A 22700-nucleotide genomic window follows, 5' to 3' on the forward strand; every position below is an offset into this window, starting at 1 on the left:
AAGTAGAAAGGGACAAGGAAACCACAGGGTCCAGGTTCTTATTCGATCCACAGACAGCAGAGCTGAGGGCTTAGGAAGTGGCTGCTTGTGGGTGACAGAGGTGAGCCTAGAACACCCTCATCCTGTCTTACCATCCAGCACTTTCCTTAACAGACAGTCACCCCAAACACAGCCACAAAGTGTCTGAACCACCAGGAGGGCCCCTTTGTTTCCTGTAAGTGGAAAAAAGCAGGACTCCTTGTCTTCCGGGACTGGTCAGCCCTGCTCTGAGCCATCGACAGAGATGACCATGTTTCCAAGTGGCACAAAGTCCTGGTTCCAAATCCATCACTGACTAGCTGTGTGGTCTTAGACAAGGTACCTCCCCTCTCTGGGCCTCAGTTTTTTCATCTGGAGAACAAGCACAACCATCCCTGTGCTGCCTTCTTGCGAATGGTCTCCGTGACTGAAAGATCAGGAAGTCACATTCAAGCCCACGGAGCCTCAGAAGTTCGACAGCAAATCCATTTCTGAGATGGTCTCTGCGAGGGCTGGTGGGAATCCCAAAATGAGGCCAACAGGGCTGGGATGCTCATCAGGGTCTCAGACCTCGTTATCTTGAGCTCCAGGCCAGGCCACCTCAGACCTCCATGACTTCTTTTTTTGGCAGGGGGGGCAGTGCTTCAAGGCATGTGGGATTTTAGTTCCCTGACCAGGGATTGAACACATGCCCTCTAAAGTGGAAGTGCAGAATCTTAACCACTGGACCACCAGGGAAGCCCTGTAACTTTGTTTTTAACCCCAAAGCCTCCTTCTCTTACTGCTACCAAAGGCCCCAGATTATTCCTACAAAATCCTCTGAACTAATTTTGAAGAAGGAATTGCCAATCAGCCCAGGGTCCAGGCCATCTAACAGGTTCATTAGGAGAGATGGTTTGGGGTAGAGGGAAAAGGTAATAAGGGAAAAAAATTGTTGTAAGCCCCTACAAATTTTACCTGGCCTAGCTATTAGAACCAGGGGGGAAAGTGATTAAGACTAAAGGGGACACTTGTATACACAGTCACAATTATGCACAATCATATCACAACCACACATATAATCAGCTATACAACCATTCAATATCTCTCACACACAATCAATCTCTCATATACAGCCACACACAATCATTCATACAACCACATACAATCACACATAGAATCATTCACACATATACAATCACTCACACACTCTCACACACACAACTACACACCTCCCTACTGTTCCCAGCCCTCCCGTCCCAAGGTCTTTCTCTCCTAAATCTTATTCCTAAAATGTCTTCCAATAAACACTGGGTGGAACATTCTAGTCCAAACTGGTACAAGACAAATTTGTCTTCACCCCTGATTCACATGAAATTCTGAGTCCCACTACCACACAGTCGCTTCTGGGACATCAGGAGGTGGGAACCTTCTTTAAACCCAACCGGAAGTGAGGACAAAGGCTGCTGGCAGTACTGGCCAGAACAGTCAATGAAATGTTCACCAGAGGCCAAGCTGGCTGTCCTTGCTCCGGCCCTTTCTGCCTGGATCCCACCACTCCCACTCCAGAGGTGAGCGTCATGAAGTAGCTTTCACGTTCCACAAACAAAAGGCAAACCCCCCGGCAAGAGGCAACCCCACACCCCAAAATGTGAGTCGTTTTATTTGGTTCAAACTGGTCCTCCGCATATTTTCCTCCTTATTTTTTTTCTCCCCACTGGGAAAACAAAAGAAAGTTTGTTGTTGAGGCTCAAACGTTTCTTGGGCCTTGTCCGAGTTCTACCTTGTTTTTCTTTTCCTTTCTGTCTGCCCCTCACCCCCACCCCGCCTTCCTTGCCTCCCCACCTTGGATAAATAAAGCACCCGAAGCTGGCACAGACTGGTAAGGAAAGTACAAACTATCTCATAATTTTATAATTTTTTTAAACACACTGGCCTAGGGTTTTGGGCAAAGGACAAAAGCTATTGTTGAACAGCATAACACGAAGGTCTGAGTCACCGATACGCCTCGGCTTCTGGAGATCTCATAGGTTTCTGTGGCTGGCACAGCCATGAGCTCAGCAGCCTGCGGGGGCCGTGGGTGCAGGCGCCCTCTCGCCTGGTGCTGCCCCGCCCCCACCCCCTCCCCGGGGCTCCCTACTGGGCCGACAAGTTGGCTTCTAGGTTTTTAATCATAGGGGGGCATTTAAAGAAAATGTTGTGAAATAAAAAACAAATCGCCGTCATCCCATCACCCTCACGCTCTCGTCTTCATTTTAGAGGATCACCTTTGTCCATACGCATCTGTGATTTTTATATGGTTTCTACCCTGGCGTTTGCCACTCTCGGCCCTCGGCATGCTGTTTTGTTTTTTCACTCACATAATAAACATTTTTTCCATGTTTCGAAATCATCTGGAGGATTATTATGTGCCTAGGTGACAGTATTTCTTCCGCGTGTTATTCTCGGGCTGATGCTACCAGGCGAGAAGGGGAGAAGGGCGCTGGGGGAGACCTCTCCTTGAATTGAATCATTTATCCACCTGATTCTAACCAAGGTGGGGGCTTTGCCTGAGTGATCCGGATCACCTTGACCATGGGGGTTTGGACTTGGAGTGTGTACCTAGTTGAGGAGGAGGGCTCTACTAAAACCTTGCCCATCCTGTGCGAGGCCACGGGCACCCCGGCCCTGGTGCCGGGAGAGACGCTGCTTCCAGCAACGGCCTTCATCCCCACCCTGACCTTCAGCCCCACAAACTGCACTTCCTCTTTATAAAGCGCCCTGGCAGCAAAAAGGCCCATAACAACACTCAGCTCTCCATTTTTATATCTGAATATCTCAAAGCACTTAGCAAGGCCTTTCATTTTCTCATTACCCCGAGGAGAGGAGGTCATTCGGGAAAATGGTACAAATATTCCCATTTGTCAAAAGCAAGAAGGAAGTGAGTTAAAAGGAAAATTCTACCACTTAACTGAGTAAAGACCAACCCAGGAGGGAAGGCAAGGGTCTTTTTTGCCGCCCCGTTCACCCATTCTGCTCTCACCAACACAACTTCAGGAACCTCATTACTGAAAAGATGGCTCTGGGCCAAAACCAGGTTTCCATTTTGCCGAGAATCAATCACTACCCAGTGGTCCCAGCTCAGGAGACCCTACCACCTCACCCTGGGTCTCAACCCAAACCATATTCTCCTATGATTATAAGTATGTAAAATGTATATTACACATATATATAGTCAGCAAAGAGAAAAAAAAACACACAAGGAAATACACTAAATACTAAATGAGGTGGTGTTAACGATAGTTCAGTTACGGGTGGATTTTTCTCCTTTTATGTATTTTCAAAAACCATTTAAAATATGATTATATTTTCCCAGTGTATGGAGAAGAACCTCTGTGTCAGAGTCCCATCAACCTGCATTCAAACTCTGACTCCCCTTTTACCAGCTGGGTGAACTCAGGTAAATTACCAAACCTTTCTGGGCCTTATTTCCTGATTGGTGCCATGGGAATCAGACCACTACCTATCTGTCCTTCAGTCCCACAAAAGTCACAGCATCTGACACGTAGTTGGCACTCAGTAAATGCCTATTTCCTTCCTCTTTTAATGAAATGAAAATGTAAGACCAACTTGGCAAAAAAAAAAATAAATAGAAAATAAAATTAAAAAAATAATAAGACGAACTCAGCTTGCTTGGTGCCCCTGGGAGATAAAAGCAGGATGCTTTTCCTGCCCTTTCCTCAATTTTTTCCAGGTTCATCATCCTCTAAGCCATCTCCCCTTGCCCCCCACGAGCAAGGCTCCAGCACACAAACCTCAGGATGCTAGTCCTGGCTCTCCCATGACTCACCTGGCAGGTGAGAGTGGGGTGGGGGGCCTCTGGGAGGAGAGGATGAGCCCCTCTCTGAGGCCTTCCACCAGGATGGGCCCAGGCGAGCCCCTCCGGGAGCAAATAGGCCTCGGGCAAGGATCCAGAGGACACAGGGCGATCCCCGGGTTTGCACCTTGCTGGCAGCCACCCTCCAGGGACGGGTGCCAGGCTGCAAAGGCCACCTGCTTCTGGGGGAGGGCAAGGGCCACGCTCCCAACTCAGAGGAGAGGCCAAGAGAGAAGCAAGATGGTACCAGCATCTGGGAGGTGGCTCCTCCCCGGGCCAGGCAAGGCCAGGCCAGGCCAGCCCAGGGGCTGCCACCTTGGGGGACTCTGAGAGTCCAGCCCTGGCCACGGCAAGTCTCCTCCCTGCTCCCTCCAGAACTCCATACTGGGCCAGCGTGTTTGCTCTGCTGGTTTGGCATGTATGTTTCAGCAAAACTCCAGTGGCCACGGCCTCTGAGCCAGGGCTCCAGCCCGACCCTGGGTGTCCTGGAGCCCGGACACAGGGACAGGCCTGAGCCCTCTACCTTCCTGCCTTCCTAATGATACATGGGAAGGATGGATAGTAAGAGTAATAAGAGCAATAATAGCTCCCTTTTGTCACCACATGCCAGGCCTCAGGGCAAGCCCCTTACCAGCCTTTCATTTAATCCTTACAGCAGCCCCATACTATAGGCGGTGGCATTATTCCCATCTTACAAATGGGGAAACTGAGGCTCACAGAGTTAGGGAGGAGCCTAAAGTCACAGTACTGATACACGAGGGAGCAGAGATCTGAACCTGTATCTCTGCATGGGGCCCACTCTCCCAACTCAGCTGCTAAAGCAGCCACACTCCACCAGGCCTCTTCCAGAAAGGGGCCCCTGGGAGGCTTCCCCAGCCACTGGGAGACACATACCTCCAAAGAGCTGGCTGGAATTCTGCCAGAATGAGTGCCTTCTCACCCCCTCAGGAAGAGAAGAGACACCACAGCTCCACTGAGAGAGAGCAGTCCGGAAGCCATTTTACAAACATGGGGTGACTGGAGGAGCGTCTGCAAGGTGGTGGTATTTCCTTCCCTGCCTCTCCAGGGACCTGGGACCATGGGCAAGAGCCAGGTTCAAGTAAATACCCACTGGCTGATTTACTGGTGTGGACATGGTGGAGAGGGAAAACAGGGGACAGGGGGCCTGAGGCACATACAGACCCTCAAAATTGCACGCCTCCCTTGTAAAACCGGGGATGGCGCCAGCTCCAAATGGTGGCAGCACCCTTTGTCTCAAATGAAAACACGTCCCTGATGGGAGGCTGGCCTTGGAGAAGGCACCAGACCAGGTCCCTGAAGCACGGGCCACCAGCGCTCCAGCCGCCAGTACGCAGGTCCCATGGGAGGCGGTGGAGCTCTGCAGGGTGGGGGCCGGGTGGGCCACCCGGGGCAGACAGTCTCCAAACGTGCTGAGCACAGCACATCGCTTCATTCAGGAACCCAGAGTCAAATGTACATCTGGGTCTAGAGTTGATTCAGCCCTTAACTCGTTCGGGATCACTGGCGGAGCCACGGAGGCTACGGGGAATGGGGTGAGGGGTGGGGTTACAACACCCTGGAGGAGGGTGTTAGTCCGTTCCGGGGGATGGGGCAGGAGGTTGGGGCAGAACCCCTACTGATAATGTTGGTACACACGGAAAGGAACCACGATTCTTTTCAAATCCCCTCTCAAAACCAGACAAGCACTGGGAGTTGAGGGAGGGCTGAGAGTGAGTGTGTGTTAGGTGGGGGGTAGGGGTGAGGGAGCTTGTTTTCTACCCACTGCCAAATTCTCATTTACTGTCAGCTCCAATCCATTCGGAACTCACTGACTCAATTGCCTTTTCACGGGGAAAGGCGCCTGCACAATGCAGGGGACTTTTCAGCCCCACATTAGCACACAGGGTACTGGGCAATGTCCAGGAATAAACACGCACGTCCCTCCCAGAGGCCGCCCACCCCACCTCCGCCCCAAACAACACAGCCAGCCCTGCCAGGGCCACACCTGCTCCTCCAACTTTGCCCCCAAAACTTTTTCAAAAATGTAGTTTGACCCATGGAGAAGAGTGTGTGTGTGTGTGTGTGTGTGTGTGTACATATATAAGCATACTTATACGTATGTTGGATGTGGTGGGGGCGTCTAACTCAAAATATAAAGGCCTGCAAAGAATTAATTCTGGAGCAGTTCCAATCCTTCTTTTTGCCTGAAAAAAGGAGGGACGAGGAGAGAGGGAAAGAAGAAATTCATATTAGGGTCCCAGAAGAAAGAAGTCTGTGAGGATTCGGTTAAAGTGTTGATTAGAAAGAAATCAGCATTTAGTCGGGGAGTATCCCTAAGAACTTAGCAGCACAAAAGCTCTTCAATAATCATTATGAAAATAATATCAACATTTATAATTATAGTGATTATAATAACAGTGGTCCCCATTTCTCAAGTGCTTGCTCACTATGTGCCCAGCACTAGACTATAAGTATGGGTACTCATCAGCTCAGTTAACTGTCACAAAGACCTAGGCAGGCAGGCACTGTCCACTGTCAGCCCAATTCCACAGACTCAGAGAGTTAAGACCCCTGCCCAGGTCACACAGAGTACGTGGGAGGTGTTTAACCCTGCTCTGCTGAATGCTAGCCCCACCTGCCCGGGGAGAGAGAGAGGAAACATCCGTGGGATCTATAGACAAGGCAACCCCAGCACCATGGAGGCCTTGGCTCCAGACAGGGAGGCCCCTTTGACTTGTGGGAACATCCGTGCCACCCATCCTCTACCTCCATCACTGTCCCTTGAAGGTTGAAGGTTCATCCCTTTAGCCCAGGCTCTGAGAGGAGTATCCCTCTTCCTCAGATGTAAGTACTTGCATGTAAGGGTATGTAAGGGTACTTTAAGTACCTTCCTAAAGTCCAACAGAATTTTATGTGATCAAAGTGTTCTTTCTCTGTGCTGCCTAACAAAGTAGCCGCTGCTTGCTACAGAGTACTTGAAAATGTGGCAAGTTCATTGATGAACTTAATCTAAGTTGCCACATGGGCTGGTGGCTACTGTGTGGAACAGAATCCCTCCAGCTACCCCTTCCCTCCCAACCCAAGAGCTATGTTAGAAATACACAAAAAGAAACATGGCCCACTACGAAGGCACCCTCTGCCCCACTCCCCCTGTCCCCCCCCCCGGGCCCCAACCACCAGCATCTCCTCCACTCTGTCACAGCCTTTCAGAAATCACTGGTCTGCTTCCAGCTTATCTGCCTCCCTTCCTCTTTTCCTTCCTTCTTTTTTTTAATCTTTCTTTTCTTCCTTCTTGCCCTTCTCCCCTCCCTCTCATTCCTTCTTTCAGTTCCTCTATTTCTTTTCCTCCCTCCTTCCTTCTCTCCCTCTGTCCCTATCTTTTTCTCCCTCCCTCGCTCCCCTCCTTTCTTTCTTTCTTAGAAAAAAGCATCAATTTAATTAGATAAATCCTCAGAGCACGTGGCCTGGAGTTCGTCATGGAAATTAACCTGCTCCCAGATCTCAGATAGTGAAACAAGAACCGGGGTGTTTTGGCATAGCACAGTGAAATGGGAGAGGCCGATGGAGTTTCATACACTTCATCTTCCATAAGTGCCCCTCGACCCTCCAGTGCTCCCCACGTCACAGCCCCCATGCCCTTGCCTCCTTAGGTCACTGCTGCGGGGCCTCCTCTGTTTCTGCTCTGGGGCATGGGGAGTGCTCCCCCAACCCCGGCTCCAGGCAGGATCATTGAAGGGGACGGGGCGGAGGGGTGCGGGAGGGAACCTTGGCTCCACCCACATCATGCCCCTGCCCTAGCTCCCCTTGCTAGGCCCTCTTGCACCCCAGCCAGCTTCAGGTCATCCAGGCGCCCACCTTAGGCTTGGCCAGGGGCTGGCCTGTCAATCACCTGATCCTGAGCCCACGGTCCCTACTGTACGCTGCTAGCTGGGCGAAGCCCGGTCCATGAAAGGGTACTGGACGTCAATCCTTAGCGCGCAGTAGCTACGATCACTCTCCTCTCACCTAATTCTCACAAGGTAGGAATTCCAACTCCCATTCTACAGACGTGGAAACAAAGAATTAGAGGAATTCATCCGCCCAGCTGACAGAAACAGTTCACACGGGGCTCAGCCCAACTCCAACAGCAGCTTTTGACCCTCTGCCAGCCACACGTCTCCACCACAGCAGAGCCTCTGCGCACGCGCAGACCCCCGGCCCCCACCCCCACCCCACCCCCCGCGCGCCGCACCGGCACTCAGCATTTGGCTCCTGGGCCGCGAGAACACAGACAGAGGCCACTGGCGCCCGGAGTGAGTTCCCAGGGTCTGCCGCCCATCCAACCCCCTTGCCTCCCATGTCCAACGGCTTCTGTGATGGACCTCCCCTCATCCCACCCCCTCAGCTCCAGGAACGGTCAGTCTGACAACAACAGAAAAGAGAGACCAATGACCCCTCCGCGACGAGGGGCATCTAACTCTGAAAGTGGGCACAGTCTTACTTCTCATGCCCTTCTGATTGATCACCAAAAAATATCAGGAGGACTCCAAGGCAGTCCATAGATAAAACACAAAATTCAGAATTTCCAACTGATCCCATAGTAACCCACTCCTAGCAGGGCCCCTGCCCCCAGATACATAGACAGCTACCTCCCCTCACCCTCACATCTACTCCCTGGTGTGCAGCAAATACGTGCACACTCACCCTGACGTGGGTCTAGAATACGCAGGCCTGTTCTAAACACTTCATGCATTTTAGCTTATCTAACTCTCACATCAACCCCACAAAGTAGGGATTGTTACCCCCATTTTACAAGTGAGAAAACTGAGGCACAGGCTAATTAAGTAAGCAATATAAGGGCACGATTTTGGGCCCCGGCTGGCGTGCTCCAGAATGCATCCTCTACAGTACACACAGCTCCTCAATGAATCCGTGTGTCCACACAGTTAAGCACACCACACATCCGGAATGGGCTCCCCTATACTGCCTGAAAAGCAACACCACCCTCCAATTCAGCCCCAAGCTTACAGTGATTTCGACGACTTGTTTTGGGGGGCTTAATATTGTTTTTGAGATTCATCCAGATTGATACATTTAACTGTTCAGTTTCTTTCTTTCTTTTTTTTTTATTAGTTGTTCATTTTATAAAAACTGAATTACACAACTTATCTACCCTCCCCCTCAAAAAAAGAACCATATCACAACCTGATACAGAAATGAAAGCCCAGCACCACACAATATCCAGGCTCGAGGCTTTCTGGAATGGAATTCACATGGGTCCCCTTTGAGACTAATACCATGTTCTATAAAACTGGCTCCCCTGACATTATGGGCACCCTGCACTTGACAACACAACCATGATAAATTCTTCATTACGCTTAATTATTTCAAAGGACTTTCACAGCTACAAGTCCAGCTGACAATCAGGGGAACCCTGTAAGGGCAAGAGTGTCAGAGGCCATTTGATAAGAGAGGAAACTGAGGCTCAGAGAGGTCAAATGACTTGCCCAAGGCCACACAGTGATTTACTACAGAATCAAAACTGGAATGGGGTCTCCTGATGCCTGCAACTAGACCTCAGCAGAGCTCTGGACCACCCAAGACTTACCTTGTCCCCTCACCCCAGATCAGGGGTGCTGGGGCTTGGCCCATGGTCCAGCCCCAGCCCCCCGCCCCCCAACCAAGGATCAGATTTCCCTGAAATTCCCAAAGGAGCCTCCGGGACTAGTGGGCCCGGAAATGGCCCTCACATAGCGAGCTGCACAGCTGAGCTCCCCGGGGGTGAGGGGGGCGGGTGGAGCTAGAGACGCTGGCACAGCCCCCGTGGGTACTCTGCCAGCAATTAGTGCTGGGGAAGGGTGCCAGCCTGGCAGAGCTAATTCCCCCACCCCGTCTTCTCATTTACACACACACACACACACACACACACACACACACACGCTTACCCACCCCGAGACCAGCAGCAGAGAGGCAGTGCAGCTTCCTTTCGGTAAATCTCGTCAGCAAGGCATACGCAGGGCATGCAATTTGGTCATTACTGCTTTTAAACCACAGAAAAGCAGAATCCACCCGCCATTAACCCATCCTGCTCCCCCTCCGGGCTTCACACCAGCTCAGTCATCAGCCTTCATCTCTAACTCCCACGCACCCCCTTTTGCATGCTCCCCAGAAGTTGCTTTCCAAAAGAAACAGTTTTAAAAACACACACACACACAAAGCCTGACTATAGTAAGTCAAACCTGAATTGTGTCTTCCTGCCCACCTCTGTCCCCAGAGAAAACAATCCATGGTTCTGATGTCACCTTGGCTAAGACCCTTCCTCAAACACCCTAGGAATCCTGGACAATGCCAGTCGGATGAGGGGGAGGCAGCCTTTGGCCTGGAGGAGGAAAACTACCTAAGCAGGTGTGGCTGTTCAGAAGGGAGCCTGAGTATTGGCCCCCATCCACCTGCGGGGGCCTGGTGTCACAGCTTGACATGGCTCTGCTCTCCAGGTACTGAGGCCAGCAGGGGTGGGAGTGGCCGTGAGAAGTGCCCTCCTCACTGCCCGCTTCTGCCCTACAGTCCTGGAGCATTAGAAAGAAGCCCACCAGAGCTAGGGACCCTGGAGGGTCTTTAGTTGGCTTTACAAGATCTGTGAAATCCTTCAAAGTATAAGCAGTATTTGTGCTGATGAAATTTTTTTATTAAGAACATTCTCAAAGGGGTGCACATGAACTCAAAAGAGGAAGAAGCCAAGACACGCCCCCCCCAACCTCACCCCCATCATGGACTCGGCAGTGCCTCAGGCCCAAGTGGCAGAGAACACAGGGGTGGGCTCCAACTGGCCCTCCTGTAAGTGACCTGACCGGCGGCCTTCCTCCCATGGGAGCTGCCCCTGGCCTCCTCCTCGCCTCGCCTGGAAGCTGCTCACTGGGATCGCCGGCCCTGGGAGCTGTGCCATGGCCCCTGGGCCTGTGCCCACTGGCCCTCCCGCCTGTCAGCCAGGGCTGCCCGCAGACCCAGCAGAGGACAGGCACAGCGGAGCCCACCATCCGGGAGAAGAGAGGAAGCCAGCGGCGGCTCGTCTTGGAAAACCTCGCAGATGCTCTAAGCCACCTAGTGTCCGGAGCTGAGCTCTGGCAGTGGCTCTCTCTCCCGCCTCCCAGAGCGGACAATGCATGGGAGCCAGAGCAGGAGCCCCGGGCCTTCTCCAGGAACCTGAGGCCCGGGGGTGGTGGGGGCCTAGCTGCCTGGGGAGATAGTGCCCAGGAAGCTGCAAAGGCCTTAAGCCCACAGCAGGGCTGACCCGGGGAAGATGTTCCCAACACCCTTGCTCCTTGTCCCAGCCAGTCACCGTCTCCTGGAGATCCCCAGGGTCATCTTGGACAACTGTCTCCTCTGGGTTCCTCCAGGTAGCTCCCACCCCAGCCTCCAGGCCCCCGCTGAGTCCCCCAGACTCTGGGCCTGCCACTCCACCAGGGCTGCTCGGGCCCCTCCCACCCCCTCCTCTGCTCTCTCTTTTCTCTGTGTCCTCAAGACTCCTCTCACCTTGAGAAGTGTTAGGATTACCCAGCATTTACACTCAATGCTCTCCTTTATTCCTTAAGACTTATTAAGAATGATAATGAGTTTCGAAGGAGCCACACGTCTCCCTCTCTCTCTCCTCCATCCTTCCCTCTCTCTCTCTCTCTCTCCCCCCATCCCCCTCTGCTCTCTTTCTCTACGTGTCTTTTCCACCAAAGACACACAGGACAAATCCAGACCAAAAGGGAAAAAAAAATTCCAACAATATGGAACAAGGGCACTGGAGGATTTATATTCAACAAATCCCTCTCTCTTCTTCCCTCTCTCTAGTTGTTCTCAATTATTCAGATTAAAAACACACACACACACAATTCCCCCTTCCCTTCCTATCGTCCAGGCCACCCCTCACTCTGCTGGACTTTGAACAGGGGGAGCAGGAGAAGGGCCTAGCTTGCCTGCACACCCTTCTTAACGTGCAGCTTTTAAACGGTTGATTAATTTTTGCAGAATTTATGACAGGCTTTAGCATCCCCCCCCACCCCAACACCATGACCTCCGAACCACAGCAACTTAACTTGGCGAACTTGACGGGGGCAGAGAAAAGGGTGCCCCCCTTTCTAGCGGTCTCCCATGGCTGGAACCACGGGCTGCCTGGCAACAGAAGGAAGATGCATCGTTGATGCCAAAGGCCAAGCAGGAGACAGACCCGCTCACAGAGCGGCGTGGCACCCACAGGGGAGATCACCAGCCAGCCAGAAGCCAGCCACAGCTAACTTTTGGCCATGTGGGACTTTTAAATTCCAAAATAAGGAGGCCAGCAGAAAGTGGGCAGAGGGGAAACAATGCTACCTCAAAACTGACAAGGATGCCCATGTTCCCGCCCACCGGCCACACCACGCATCCCGGCAGAGGGACCGGCCTTATCGGTCTGCCAGGCTGCCCTTCAGAGAAGGGGAAGAACAGATCCTAATGAAATTATGGTTTTTAAAATGTCTATAAATTAAATCTCTCTCTCTCTCTCTGTGAATCTCCCCCTGCACTCCCTCCTCTACAAGGCTTGTTTGCCTCTCCTCCGTTCCCTCTGCTCGTGTCTGTTTTTCTGATATAGACATCAAGAGGTTACGGGCTCAATTACAACTCCGCTGGAGTCTCAGCATCAGACTTGCCTGGCCTTCTCTTCTCCTCTTCAGAAACCAGATCCCAAATAAATCTCTCTTCTGCTTTTTATTTTTATTGTGAATGCCAAAAGCCTCAAGATTCATTCAGTTGACTCACAGCCTTTTTTAACTTACTTCAGATGGGGGAACTATCCTTTTTAATTGTGTCCAAGTAGAAGTATAACATAAACGCTTTTCTCTTTATCTCATTCCCTTTTCTTAAGGACACACACAAACCCTTGGCTATATGTGAAATTTCAAAAAGAGGGGCAACAGCATATAAATGTCCCTAATTAGTGTCTGTCTATTGCGGGGGCTGCTGGAGAATATCAGTTGGACACTTAGTATATTTCTAAAGTTATGGGGTGACATCACAAAGCTTCTTATTAACAAAAGGTCCATTTGAAAAAGGTGGAACATAAATGGTGATTTCCTTTTTTTTTTTAAAAAAAAGGAAAACATTGCTTCTACCCTCCCCGATACTGTTACTAGCTATGGAAAGGAGATGTGCTGTCTCTATCATTTTACATCCTCAAAAGCTGCCCCCTCAAAAAAGGAAAAAAAAGTTTTAAAATCCAAGTCATAGTCAATCACCACAGCTGTGGATTCTTGAGATGCAGAAACTAGCTTCAAGTTGTACGTAGGTCTAAGGGATAAAAAACAAAAATAACCCCCTGCTATTATTCTGGAAATACTAACCAGAGGGGATTCCAAAAGGTACTTTTCCAGGAAAAAGCAGTGGAGACAAAGACTGGAGAAAGCTGAAGTTCAAGGTGAATCAAAAAGAAAAACTTTGTCTTTCCAATTAACCAGACTAGGAAAAGGGGGCGGGGGTGAGGGGGGCCTACACATTACTACCAACTCATTAATTCTTTCCTGTAAACAATGTAATTAAATTCTGCTAAATACAGGAGAAATACTCATTTTGGAGTGCCTCCCCCCAGCTCAAAAGCAAATTCCTTTAGGTTACTCCCCCCATGCCAAGACTTCCCCTGCTGTACAACCTTCAGATGAATTTCCAACCCAGGCGTGGACTGCACTGCTCTCGGCTGCAAGAATGACAGCCTCATATGTCTGAAAGCTGACACTTTAGCTTTTAAAAGAAATGGAGGAAAATAAGCTGTTGACTTCTTGGTTAAAGTATCTTCTTGTTCTAACTCATGTTCTTATGTCACTGGGCTAAAAAAGAGAGCGAGAGAAAGAGAGAGAGAGAAGAGAGATATGACTTTCCTTGAATGATCTGTTTAACCTAAGCCAGAGGAAAAAAAAGAAAGTCATTAATTACTTATGTGAGCTATTGCTTCAGAAAGACAATAAACCTGCCCGGTCGCCATGGATATGACATATTTGCTCTGAAAACAACACAATAATTAGCAAAGGGGAAAGATACAAGGAGAATATGCAAACTCGTGAGTTTAAAGCCACAGTGCTCTTTTCTACCCGTAAGCCTGTTCTGTTTGCAATCCAAATCAAACAAATTTTTAAAATATAGCAAAGAGGGAAATAACAGGAATGACTCCTCTCTCCTCTGAGCTAAGAAGTAACAACCACTCCACCCTCTTCCAAAATAAAATAATATAAAAGAGAACCAGGATGGTAGAAGGAGAAAAAAAAAAAAAAAGTATTGCCTCTGTTTTATTTCCTATAGCAGGGGTGGAGTCTGAGGTTTGTTTTTTCTTCTTTTTTTTAAAAGTGTGCTCTTATTTAGCATTGGACCTTCTGGCCAGATATAAATTTATTTATAAAGCCAAATGCCCTGTGTGCGGCTCAACTCTCTCCAAAGTAAGTGGAGATATCAAGGAGTGGAGGTGGGGGGCTCGAGTTGAAAAAGCAAAACAGTATACTCTGAAAGCATCAGCTCCAGAGAGGGACATCCACTCCCCTCACCTTCAAGAAGATGGAACCCAGGCCTTACTTTAATATTAAAAATGCATTAAATGGTTTTACCTACAACTTAGTCCCAGAGGATCATTAGGAAATGCAATCGCTTTGTATCATATCTGTCAGCATGATAATATCTGAGTTCAGAGTGGTTTGCAATTCTTCAGAGTGTCACAAACCAAGATAATTTTTTTTCTGCCTTACTTTCTTAATTCACTGCCCCCACTCCCTTCAAAGTCACAAGTCTACAGAAAAATACCTGAGGAGAGGAGAAGAGAAAAAGAGGGGAAAAGTTGATATGCTTTCACACACCAGACAGAGGTTACTGATATTCTCCTAAAAAGTAGAAAAATGAAGACTTTAAAATATTTAGGTATTTTTTTTAAGTACTCCATTAAGTTTGACTAAAAACTCCTTCCCCCCTCTTCCCAGAGGCTAGTTTTCCAAAAACAGATGGTCAGAATCTAAATGAGAAGCAAATATACCTCAACCCCCACAGGCAGAGAAATCTAACTTTGAACTTCTTTTTAAATTAAAAAAAAGTGTGTGTGTGTGGGGGGGCAAGATAAACTATTAATAAGTATAAAAAAATTAGCTGAGCTACAAGTTTTGTTTTTCTTATTAAAAAATTCTTTAAACACAAGGAGAGCAGATATATAGGAGAGGTTCACATTTGACTGACTTCCTATTTTTTTTAACAATAGTGTTTTTTTTTTTAAGATTGGATTCTTTGATCTTGAAAGAATTTTGCTCTTATATTATGGGGGAGAAGAGGGTGGTGGTGAAATGATCTGTTTTAAATGATGATGCAACTTAGGGATCAAAGCCTTGGCTTTCTTCTAGCCATAATAAGCAGTACTTGCCACAAAGCGTTGAGTCTCCGGGCTCCTCTCCTTCGTAAGAAGGAAATAAAATGCACTGAGACTCAGAGAAAGACGCGAAGTGTCTGCAAGGTGCAAAGTCTAAAAAACAAAACAAAAAAGGCAGGGGGGCGGAAAAAGGAGGGAGGCACTGCCCCTTTAAACGTTTTAGTGCATATGGAGTTTGATTTCTGAAAGAGATCAGTTTAACATCTCCATAGAAACCAGCAACAGATTATCATCAACAGAATAAATAACTAGTCTAATAAATTAAACAGGAGGCATAAGATCGCTGGAAACCTGATTACTGAAGTTCAACAATATTCCCCATAAACTCTCGTTAACCGCCTCTAAGGTGGCTAACAAGATGGGGGTGGTGGTGTCAATCTCTCCAATTCGCCGGATTCCGGGGAGAGAGACGGTGGCCGCTGCCAGGAAGGGAAAAGTTTCCCACCTTGCCCTGGAGAGAGTCTCAGAGCTCCAGTGAGGCGAAAGCCAGAATGCCGAAGTTTGGGAAGTGGGAAAGCGGCTGGGCGTCAGCGGAGGCAGTGCGAATCGCCGGAGATGGCGCGGGACGCGACGCCGGCCCGGGACGCACAGCCTCGCCGCCACCAGGGCGCAAACCCGGAGCTTTGCGCTCGGGCGCCGAATGGCCCAGCGCCCCCTCTGGGCACGTGGAGCGCAGCCCGGGCGCAGCCCCCGGGGACCAACTACCCCCCTCACCACGCCCGGCGCAGCTGCTCCTGCTCAGCCCGGACAGCTCCCTTTAGGACGGCGACGTGTGTGTGCGTGTGTGTGTGTGTGCGCGCGCGTGTGGGGTGTGTGTGTGTGTGTGTGTGTGTCTGTGTCTGTGTCTGTGCGCGCGCGCCGTGGGGTGGGCGGGGGGGTGGCGCACCAATTTGCCCGGCGATCCGTTTTCCAGTCCCCTCGCGCGCTTTCATCGCGCATCTGTACCAGCTTAGAGGCGCCCTAAATTTACCAACTTTACCCTACGACTACCCTGGCCTTTTCCCCCTCGCCGTCCCCATCTCTAAGTGTACGGGATGTTGGCGGGACAACCACACACTATAAGGGTCGTGGCCTCAGACTCCGCCGGGGCAGCGACGCATAACCCGGAGTCACCCCTTGGTCCAGCCGGGTTTGGGGGAGCTCCAGGCTCGTTGGAGGGGTGTTGTTGCTGCTTCGCTGGTGGACAAGTCATATACACCGTACATGCGCCCGCACCCTCCCCAGCGTGACTGGAAGGAGGTCCTCGCCGCACCCAGGGCCCACTTCCCAAGCTGAGGCTGGTCAGGAGGAACTTGTGTGGAAGGGTGAAGCGGCCCCCTGACTCCCTCGGCACTCCTTTCCTCCCCCAACTCCGGACCCGGGTCGAGGATGGCTTGGACGAAGAATCTGCGCCCACCCCCTGGAGAAAAATCTATTATTATTATCTTAATCTACGCCCCCAAAGTGTCCCTCCCGCCGTGATTGACGGCGCATACACCTGTTCCCCTCGCCGAGGAGCTTCCAACGCTGGGGACAGACATTCACCCCAAAGCTCTGCAGCGGCCCAGAACCTGCCCGCCACCCTCGCCCGGCCAGCCCCCGCCCGCCGCCCCAGTGCACCCCTGCCTCCTACCTTGCCACCCCATCGGCCGCCCCCTCCCCTCCCAGGCCCGGCTCCCCAGCCCTCCCGCTCCCGGACGCGCTGGCTTCGGAAAGAGAGAAAGAACAGAAAGCAAAACTTCCTGGCGGCCGACGGCCATCAGCTGCACATTCTGCAAATGCCACCGAGTAAAAATAAACCGGCCGCCGCTCCGCCCGGCCGGCTCACCCTGAGCGCACGACTCAGCCCCCTGCCCCGGGACTGTCGGTCCGGCCGGATCCCCCATTCCGGTGCGCCCCCTGGAGCCCCGCTCCCCGACACTCCTCCGCCAGCCATCGCGCGCTCCTTTGCCCTGAAACTCGACCCCAAGTGGCCAGGCGGCCCGGCCCTCTCCCCTTGGGTGCCCCCCTGTATTCCCACAAGCTACCATTCTCGGTCTTCCTCCTGGTGCCTATTTCAGCCGTGCGCCCCTGGATTCAGGGCTCCCCTTCCCCAACTGTTGAGCCTTGAGGTCACTCTCAGCCCACTTTTGGGGGTACAGACCCCACCAGACCCTCGCCCACCTCGGCCGAGCTTCCTACAAGTGCACGGCTCCACCCGCCCACCGGCCCGCCAGCCCAGCGTCCCAAGTCCCCGGACGCAACTTCTCTCCCAGCGCACACGACAACCGCGGCAACTCCCCCGAACTTTTTCCGGGACCCAGGCGGGCTCCGGCCGACAATCACACGGCCCTAAGCCGGCGCCCCGGCTCCCTGTGCCCAGCCATGCCAGCCCTGCACCCGGGAGGCTGGGGTGGGGGTGGGGTGAGTGAGGAGCGCCACTTGCCTCGCCCGGAGCAGCGCACTTGAGACAAACTTCCCAGGCACAAATGAAAACGGGGGCGCCGTTCCCCCCAGCCAAGCAACCTCGCGGCTTCGTTTTCCAACCAGGAGGCACCCCTTGGCACCCCACAGTGAACACTGTCTACCTCTGCCGGTAGCATTTACACCCCAGTATTGGGGCACAAGAGTCGGTTGGAGGGGCTCCCCACCCATCCCTTCCCTTGAACAAAGTCTTGCAAAGTCACCCCAGGCGCCCCTCACCCCTGCCTCCTTCTCTGCCCCGGAGAGCGCACGAACCCCTGCAACTCGGGGGGCTGGGGGGGAGCGTAGGGGGAAGGAGTGATTACCGGGTATTCGCGAGCACCTGCCCCCCACCCCCCCGCCCGAGCCCGCACCGCGGGGGGCGCCCCCACCCTATTTGCAAAGTCCTGCACTCGCGCCTGGCGCCTCCCCCTCTTCTCCGCTACCCCGCCGCCCCCTCAGTTGGAGTAAGTGACCCCAGGAGCAGCAGCCCTCTCCTTCCCCGGAATCGCGCGCTGGGCATTCCCTGGCCGCGGCGGGCGACGCGCCGCCCTGCGCCCGGGTGCCAGCCCTCCGTGTCCCCTGCCTCCCGCACGGCCGGAGTTGGGTGGCAGCCGCCGCGCGCAGGCTGGCTGGCTGGCTGGCTGGCTCTCTCGATCGCTCGCTCGCTCGCCCGCTCCCGGCTGCAAGCGGCAGCCCCGGGGGTGGGGGACTGCACCCTGACAGGGGGCGAGGCGGGGAAGCACCCCGGGAGGGCCGCGGAGCTGAGGGGGTCGAGGGGGGCGCGGCGGAGGGAGCGCCGAGTCTCTTACCTGCACTTGGGGCGGCTTTGGGTGACTTTCCAAGTCCGGGGGAAAAATGTGTGTGTGTTTGGGATGGAGCGCCGCGGGCGCGCATGCGCTGCCCAAAGTTGCCGGATCCCGGATTTTTCGCTCCCAGTCTCCGCTCTCGCCCGCTGTGATTATGGAATTCTCCGCGGCCGAGCGGGCGAGTGGGTGGCATGCAAAACCCGGGCCGGATCGCGGGGCCGGGCTCCGCTCCACCCTCACACCCCCAGACCTTCCCCTCCCGGTTTCTTCCCACCCACCGCCCCGGCTGAGCTCTGCTGGCGCGCGCGGTTAGACCCGGCCTGCGGAGCAGCATGTGAGCGCAAGTCTCCCTTTTGCGGCTGGAGAAGCCTTTTCCATCCCAGACTGAGTGGAGTAGAGGCCGGGGGACAAGAGAGGAGGGACGGGAGTAGGTTACTTTCCACCTGTTCTAAACCTTGCAAGCTACTGTGCTTCCCACTTTTCCACTGAAGAACTAGCTCTTTTCTGCAAGTCAGGATGTTGGAATTGCTGAACCCAAAAGGATGTGATGTTCTCACTGCTTGGTACCTGCTTTGCACTTATTCTTTGCCAGGGAGTTTTTCATTCAGTGCATTGTGCAAGAAATAAATCCCTAAGTGAACAAGATATGTCGTGAAAAATGAACCTGGGGCCCGGGGCGAAGGGCGGGAGAGAGTTGCAGATAATGTACATTAAAACAAATGAATAATATTATTTCAGAGAGTGAAAGGATCTTGAGGAAAATAAAACAAAGCAGTAAGATAAAGAGTATCTTGGGAGAGCTAATTTCCCCTGCCCAGGCGATAAAGAAGGCCTCTTTGAGGGGAAACCTTCATACTCCATTGGAGATCAACCCCCCTTTTGTCCCTGTGCCCAACTTGCCCACCTCCCAGGTGGTTTGAGGTGGCCACACCAGGCTGAGTCTCAAAGGAGGAAGTGCTACCGGCTGGTCAACACCTTTGTGGCTTGGTAGACTTCAGGGCATCATCTGCAAGGGGAGGCAGGTATTCCAACTTTTGATTTGGGCTCATTCTACTCCTAGGACAGTGTAAATACGTGGTAGGCAGCTCGGACTTTGGGGTCAGACCTCAGTCACTCACCAGCCTCGCGACCTTGAGTAAGATATTTGACCCCTCTGTGCCTCAGTTTCCTCAACAGTAAAATGGGGATAATAATAGTACTATTGTCAGGGCAGGTTGAGAGGCTAAAATGAGTTAATGCAGGAAAAGTGACTCGGCCAAGGCAGTGATCGATCAATGCCAGTAATTGTCATTGCTCCCTGGACATCCGGTGTTCCCTCTCCTTCTTATTTCTTCCTGTCCTCTCTCCCTCCCTTCTCCTCGTCTGTCCTTTCTTCTCCCACAACAGTCCTGCGCTCAGTCATTTATTCAGCAGGCATTTGCCGAGCCCCAGTGAAGAGTGCATCCTTCCCAAGGCCAGGGAGATAAAAATGAACTAAGAGGCTTTGCCTCTGAAGAACTGATTGAGGAGTTTGCTCATCTCTCCCCTCCCTCTTTTCCCACTATAAGGCTCAACTGCTCCCCTCCACATACTCCCCAACAGCTACAGTCACCACCAAACTTTTATTAAAATATTTATTCTTCCCTCCATTTTTCCCTCGGATGCTTCACAACTCTCCCATCCCCCAAGACGTCTTTCTATCTCCTCTGAAGGAACCTCATCTGGGGTGGTGGAAGCTGGAAACAGAAGCAAGCCTGGGAGGAGGGAGGGGGACATTGGGGTGATGTGAAAAGGGAGGGCTCCCTCTTCCTTTCCCACCAACCCAACTGAAAAAAAAAAAAACAAAAACAAACCGAGGGACCAGGAAAAAGCACCTCACCCAAAAAGTAGCCTGCATTTTGAAAGCCTCTAGTACCTTCTTCTCCCCACCCCCCGCCCCATTTCTTTCACAGGGGCTGAAATCAGATGCTCTTTTCCTTATTTGTTTCATCTTAGCATTTCCTGATCTTTCCCTAAAATAAAATACAAACTCTTTCCCATGGTTGGCAAGATCTGGCCACTGCCTGCCCTTGGACCTCACCTCCTTCCACCCTCCCCTTGGTCACATTGTCCCAACACACTAGCCTCTTGCTGCCCTGGAAATCACCAAGCTTGTTGCTACCTCAGGGCCTTTGCACTTGTCCCCTCTGCCCAAAATGCCCTTCTTTCGGCTGCTTCCTTGTATCATTCTGCTGACATGTCACCTCCTCAGGGAGACTTTCTCCCTAAAGCAGCTCCCAGCCTTTCTCTCTCATTTTACTCTGTTTGAGTGTCTTCAGAGATTTTGCTTATTCTTTTGTTTCTGTGTTTCCTGTCCAGCTGCCCCTGCTACAGTGGGAGCTCCTTGGAGGCAGGGACTTTGTTTTGTGTCTCCTCATGTCTTCAACACCTCAGCCTGGCACCTAGTAGGTCCTTACTCTTTGGAGTGAATGGAAATAAGCCTCTATGGTCCCCTGCCCTTGAGGGACATATCTGCAGGAGAACGACTAGAAAGCACCCAGGACAAAGTTTGGGGGAGGGAGGAAGAACTGGTACAACCTGAGGGTCGCCAGTAGTTGCCAAGTTGAATCTGTGGCTTTGCCAAGTTTTACACTCTCTGGCTTTTGGCCAGGGGTTGATAGTGACGAAGCAGATGACTCTGGTGACCCGAGCCTCAACAGAAGAGGCTGCACAGGCAGGAAGGGATGTGGGGTCAACTAAGGACCCTATGGAAGCCGTCCTTCTAGCCCCCTGCTTCTGGGCAGGCTGCCCATGATCAAGAGCCTCTCCCGTTTCTAAATCTCCTGGGAAGACCCTCCCCACTAGACTGTGAGTTTCCCCGTGGTAGGGTCTGTGCTTTTGTCACAGAAGCTGAGGAGCCAAGTATGGTGCCATCCAGGAGGCTCTCAATGATTGATTGTTGAACAAATAACTTTAAGTCTGTCTCTGTTTGTGTAATTGGCACAGCCTTGAAAGTAATCACAGCTCAGCTTCCTGGTCACAGTTTTTTGGTTTCTGGTCCTCTGTGGTGATGGAAAGCGAGACCTAATTGTGCGTCAATAGCTGTTATTTACTGAGCGGTTATAATGTGCCAGCAGCACACTGAGCACTTGTGTGTGTTGTCCTCACAACAGCTGTACCAGGTGGTTACTGTTATGAATATGCCCATTATATGGATGAGGAAACCAAGGCACAGGGAATGCCTTTCCCAAGGCTGAGGCTGTGCTACCTGACTCCAGAGCTGACACCTCTTACCTCCAAGACCAGGTGCAGGGATGGGGAGGTGACCAAAGGCTCACTCCATGACTTACCCCAGTGCAACAAGCGTTTACATCTTTACTCTTCATAGAAAGATGAAATGTGAGTGCATTGAGAGAAGAGGAGGAGGAGAAGTTGAACAAAGCTGTTCTTTCACCATAAAATCTTATTTCAATCCAGCAAAAGACAAAAAGAATCAAAGAAATCAAAGGACCAAACACCAGATTTTATATGCGTGAAGCACTCAGTAAGTATTGGCAAAGAATCACTATTTTTAAATGTAAAAATTACAGATTATGTGCTTGTTTGCCTTTTTCCCAAGCTGCCTTAAGTTTGAGGTTCCTCTTGGGTGAGGTCTGTGTCTTTTGGGTTCACTGGGTCTCGTATGGTTCTGGCATCACAGTGGGCGCTCAATAGACACTTAGTGACTGAATAATTAAACAAACGCCTGAGATAAGTGACTATGGTGATTACTGGGCAAGTTGTAATTAAAAATAAAAAAAGCTGAGTGCATTTTTTTTTAAATTTACGAATGTCTCTCTTGGGAGTCCAGGAGCGGGAGGAGGGGAGAGAGGGGCTTCTTCCCAAATGCTAAGCTTGGTTCTCAAATCTCATCCAAGTTGACCAACTTGCCAAGCCTTTCCACCCCTCGTTCCTTTTTGTAAAGTACGTGTTATTTGTTTCTGACTATATACATATATATATATAATGTATTTATTGTAGAAAATTCAGAAAGTACAGATAAACAGCAAGAAAAAGTTAATCGTCCATAATCCCACCACCCATGAATAATTCACTGCTGATGTTTCAATATATTTCCTGCCAGTCTAGGGTTTTTGTTTGTTTTTTGTTTTTGCTTTGTTTTGTTTTATACAATCAGCACACTGAACATTCCAGGTTTTTTTTTAAGCCTGCTATGTGTGTGTAGCGTTTCCCAGGTGGCTCAGTGGTAAAGAACTCGCCTGCCAAC

The 22700-nt window shown here is 51.3% G+C and overlaps 1 long non-coding RNA gene across 1 annotated transcript in view; it reads right to left on the minus strand.

Annotated features, from left to right (window-relative positions):
* The window catches only part of LOC120880206, a 60801-nt gene extending 42195 nt beyond the window's left edge, over positions 1 to 18606 (minus strand). The window contains exon 1 of the long non-coding RNA XR_005724977.1: positions 18479 to 18606. This is a non-coding gene — a long non-coding RNA (uncharacterized LOC120880206). The remainder of the gene's footprint in view (positions 1 to 18478) is intronic.
* Between the last annotated feature and the right edge of the window lie 4094 nt (positions 18607 to 22700).

This window comes from Oryx dammah, unplaced genomic scaffold, assembly GCF_014754425.2.
Source record: "Oryx dammah isolate SB20612 unplaced genomic scaffold, SCBI_Odam_1.1 HiC_scaffold_21, whole genome shotgun sequence".
In the NCBI taxonomy this organism is placed as follows: Eukaryota; Metazoa; Chordata; class Mammalia; order Artiodactyla; family Bovidae; genus Oryx; species Oryx dammah.